General features: G+C 35.9%; 1 pseudogene across 1 annotated transcript; it reads left to right on the top strand.

Annotated features, from left to right (window-relative positions):
- Positions 1–792: 792 nt before the first annotated feature.
- On the top strand, positions 793–3941 carry LOC306642810 (protein kinase C iota type-like; annotated as a pseudogene). Its single transcript has one exon. The product of its transcript is annotated as a protein kinase C iota type-like (transcript).
- The last annotated feature ends 1280 nt before the right edge of the window (positions 3942–5221 follow it).

Here is a 5221-nt window from a genome sequence, read left to right as displayed (position 1 = left end):
AAATTAGTGCAGCCACTCTGGAAAGCAGTGTGGAGATTCCTTAGAAAACTTGGAATGGACCCTCCTTTTGACCCAGCTATCCCACTCCTTGGCCTATACCCAAAGGACTTAAAATCAGCATACTACAGAGATACAGCCCCATCAATGTTCATAGCTGCTCAATTCACAATAGCCAGACTGTGGAACCAACCTAGATGCCCTTCAATTGATGAATGGATAAAGAAACAGTGGTATATATATACAATGGAATATTACTCAGCCATAAAGAATGATAAAATCATGGCATTTGCAGGCAAATGGATGAAATTGGAGAATATCATGCTAAGTGAGATAAACCAATCTCAAAAAGCCAAAGGACGAATGATATCGCTAATAAGTGGAGGATGACACATAGTGGGGGTAGGGAAGGGTTAGTGTTAGAGTTAGATTTAGGGTTAGGGAGGGGGGCAAGTATGGAGGAAGGAAGTACTCTATAGAGGGAAAAGAGGGGTGGGAGGGGTGGGGGGAAGGGAAAAATAACGGAATGAATCAAACAACATGGTTCTATGTAAATTTATGATTCCACAAATGGTATGCCTTTACGCCATGTACAGAGAAACAACATGTATCCCATCTGTTTACAATAAAAAAAATAAAATTTAAAAAAAAGATTTTTCTCAAAAACTAAAAATGAGGATTGTTTATCTTGAAGTACTTAGAAGAATTTCTTTTAGAGTTGAAATTGGATTTTCATTCGGATGCGGCGGGGAGGCGTGCTGGGCCCCGGCGGCGGTGGAGGCGGTTGAGGCCGCGGGCTGTGGGAGGAGCTGCGGGGTTCCGGCTGCCCAAGAGAGGCGACCCTTGGGTCGGCGCCGTGGGCGAGGAGCGCAGGGATATCATGATAACACACTTTGAGCCTTCCATCTCCTTTGAGGGGCTTTGCAATGAGGTTCGAGACATGTGTTCTTTTGACAATGAACAGCTTTTCACCATGAAATGGATAGATGAGGAAGGAGACCCGTGTACAGTATCTTCTCAGTTGGAGTTAGAAGAAGCCTTTAGGCTTTATGAGCTAAACAAGGATTCTGAACTCTTGATTCATATATTCCCTTGTGTGCCAGAACGTCCTGGGATGCCTTGTCCAGGAGAAGATAAATCCATCTATCGCAGAGGTGCCCGTCGCTGGAGAAAGCTTTATTGTGCAAATGGCCACACTTTTCAAGCTAAACGTTTCAACAGGCGTGCTCACTGTGCCATCTGCACAGACCGAATATGGGGACTTGGACGCCAAGGATATAAGTGTATCAACTGCAAACTCTTGGTTCATAAGAAGTGCCACAAACTAGTCACAATCGAATGTGGGCGACATTCTTTGCCACCGGAACCAATGATGTCAATGGATCAGTCCTCCATGCATTCAGACCATGCGCAGACAGTAATTCCATATAATCCTTCAAGTCATGAGAGTTTGGACCAAGTTGGTGAGGAAAAGGAGGCAATGAACACCAGGGAAAGTGGCAAAGCTTCATCCAGTTTAGGTCTTCAGGATTTTGATTTACTCCGGGTAATAGGAAGAGGAAGTTATGCCAAAGTACTGTTGGTTCGATTAAAAAAACAGATCGTATTTATGCAATGAAAGTTGTGAAAAAAGAGCTTGTCAATGATGATGAGAATATTGATTGGGTACAGACAGAGAAGCATGTTTTTGAGCAGGCATCCAATCATCCTTTTCTTGTTGGGCTGCACTCATGCTTTCAGACAGAAAGCAGATTGTTCTTTGTTATAGAGTATGTAAATGGAGGAGATCTAATGTTTCATATGCAGCGACAAAGAAAACTTCCTGAAGAGCATGCCAGGTTTTATTCTGCAGAAATCAGTCTAGCCTTAAATTATCTTCATGAGCGAGGGATAATTTATAGAGATTTGAAATTGGACAATGTATTGCTGGACTCTGAAGGACACATTAAACTCACTGACTATGGCATGTGTAAGGAAGGATTGCGGTCGGGAGATACAACCAGCACTTTCTGTGGTACTCCTAATTACATTGCTCCTGAAATTTTAAGAGGAGAAGATTATGGTTTCAGTGTCGACTGGTGGGCTCTTGGAGTGCTAATGTTTGAGATGATGGCAGGAAGGTCTCCATTTGATATTGTTGGGAGCTCTGATAACCCTGATCAAAACACAGAGGATTATCTCTTCCAAGTTATTTTGGAAAAACAAATTCGCATTCCACGTTCTCTCTCTGTAAAAGCTGCCAGTGTCCTGAAGAGTTTTCTCAACAAGGACCCAAAGGAACGATTGGGTTGTCATCCTCAAACAGGATTTGCTGATATACAGGGGCACCCATTCTTCCGAAATGTTGATTGGGATATGATGGAGCAAAAGCAGGTGGTACCTCCCTTTAAACCAAATATTTCTGGAGAATTTGGTTTGGACAACTTTGATTCTCAGTTTACTAATGAACCAGTCCAGCTCACTCCAGATGATGATGACATTGTGAGGAAGATTGATCAGTCTGAATTTGAAGGTTTTGAGTATATCAATCCTCTTTTGATGTCTGCAGAAGAATGTGTCTGATCCTCATTTTTCAACTGTTCATTCTGCTTATGTTGCCATTTAATGCATGGATAAGTTTGTTGCCAACCTGGATACAATTAACCATTTTATATTTGCCACCAAAAAAAAAAAATCAATATAGACTCTAAGAATAAATTATTACATCTAAATGTAACTCAAAAAAGTTAAAACTAGCTTTCAGACAATCATGTCAAAATTTAGTTATACTGGATCTTTAGAGGCCTGATGAGTAATGAAGTTGCCTTTTTGGTTTAAAGAAATCACCACTGCTTTTAAAAGAAATTATCTGTTGCATTAAGGCACATAGTGGGATTACATCATAAGCCTCACATAATTTTTGTCATTCACTGTTAAGTCATTCGAGGGTTTAATTTTGGAATAAAAGGTTAATTTAGAATGCAACAAATTTTTATATTACCTGTTAGTTTCAGAGTTCTTTATGTTTAACGTCCAGCTGTAAGATTTCTCATTGCCTTGGATAATTATTAATTTTTAAGGCAGTAATTACTAAATTGGTAATAAAAGATGTTATTTCCTTAGAATTGGGCATTACAGGTTCCTCTAGGTTAAAAAGTAGACATATTAAGAATCAGATTCCAAATCAATTATTTTTGAAACACTGGCACAAGTAATTTTAATTTTTTTATTTTTAACAATGAAGATAGCTTCTGAGCTTATCTTTTTAGTGAAAACTTTACTGTTAATATATGTGTTCAAAAGACATAATGCAGTCAAATGGAAAACTGCTGGGTATATAGAAAGGAATATAATAGACATTTGAAGTAGATACAGAAAAGTGCAATGGTAATATTTATTTCTTACTGGAGAGTGAATCCTGCAGTTGTTCTTTATGATTTGATTTAAATACTAAGGCACTCACTTGTTACCAAACTTGTAAAAGCATTCCATTTATTCAGTGGAGGCAGAATGTATATTTTTTCCTTATTTAGTATACAGGAAAATAATTTATCTTCTAAGTATAATGTCTTAACTTCACTACTTTCTTCCCCCAAAACCACATTTTTGGTACTTTTGTGTCATGTTTATGGAATCCTCAATGAAATCCAGATAAAAAAGAAATAAGTAAACATGAATAAATGTTTAGATCATATATATACTCATGTATCACAGTTCTAGCTCCTTAACTGAGTTTTTATTTAGTAACTAACCCAGGTTATACATAGTAGAATACATTTCAGGAGCAGAATTTTTCATATTATTTTTTATTAATATTGGTGTTTAGCAACTTAGTATTTAAAGAGGTACCATATAGCATCCTTCTGTTTATTTTAAATATCATTTTTATGAAAAAGGGCTTTAAAAAGTAACCATAATCATCTTAATAATAACTGTCCAATCTAAGTAAAATGTAATTTTAGGGAAGCTATCTAATTTTAATTTTTTTTAAATTTAGAATGATTTAAAATTTATAGACAATAAATTTCTCTTTCTCTGGATACTACATTTCATTAGAAATGTACTATTTCCAGTTTGTGGTCACGTATTCTCCTTTCTTCAAATAAGTAAGTCTGAAAGCAGTGAAAACCTCAAAGGGAAATGTTTATATACATTTACATGTTAATTTGAGAGGTATTTATGTTTCTCTTAATACCTGAAACTTGTTTTAAAACAAAAAGCAGTATTCACATCATAAACTTAACAGAGAATTCCGACATCTTGCACCAGAAATGTCTTGCTTTTAAGTGGTGCTGTTTCCCCTGGGGCAGCTTAGAATATGGCATTATCATCCAGGGAGTTTAAAATGCACACTACCGGGTCCAACTGAGAATTTTGTTGGTCCTTTGGTCCTCATTTTGAAAAACACTTCAAATTCTTCTTGTCCTATGGTTAAATATTAGAAAGAGCATTCCTTGTGAAGATGGGGCAAACAGTAAAGTATAACTTTACCTACATTTTTAAACAAATTACAAGTGAATGATTTCAAGTTAGATACCTTCCCTACCTTGCCCTGCAACAAAAACTATCAGTTTTTTTTTTTAACCAATAATGTACAAATGATGAGTATTTTTCTATGATGAGATTTTAACCATTATTCAGGGTGACCTTTTATTTTAAAATCCTTTTTTAACTAATAAGATTTACTGTGTATATTTTATACAGAATTGCATTACAAATGTTTTTAATTGTGTTGTTTTTTGCAGTCTTTTAAGTGCCATGCCAGTTCTTTTTGTGTTATATAGAAGTTCTCTCAAAATACTCACCAGGGGAATAAGACAGTGGTCAGTCAGAATGGTTGGTGTATTTGTGTTCTAGGAAATAATTTATTTTGCATAAGCATGTGGTCAGATCATTTTATGCATATGCAGCCTGGATTGGATATCAGGTATTATGCTTGTTCTGTGCTGGTACAATTACTTTATCAGTTTGTTTTGGTTTGACTTTTGTCATGTAGAGTACTGCCTTGGTCATCATAATGTAATCTGTATTTGTGTACCTTTTTTTTTTTTACATTAAAAACTTTAAATAAAACATAATACCCATCAAAAAAAAAAGAAATTGGATTTTTAAATATTTTATTGGTTCTATTTACTTATACATGACAGCAGAATGTATTCAGATTCATTGTGCACAAATAGTTTATTTATTTGTTTAGTTGTTAATGGACCTTTATTTGTTCATATGTGGTCCTGAGAATCAAATC

This window comes from Sciurus vulgaris, assembly GCF_902686455.1.
Source record: "Sciurus vulgaris genome assembly, chromosome: 13".
Classification (NCBI taxonomy): Eukaryota; Metazoa; Chordata; class Mammalia; order Rodentia; family Sciuridae; genus Sciurus; species Sciurus vulgaris.
This window is presented reverse-complemented; position numbering and strand designations above follow the sequence as displayed.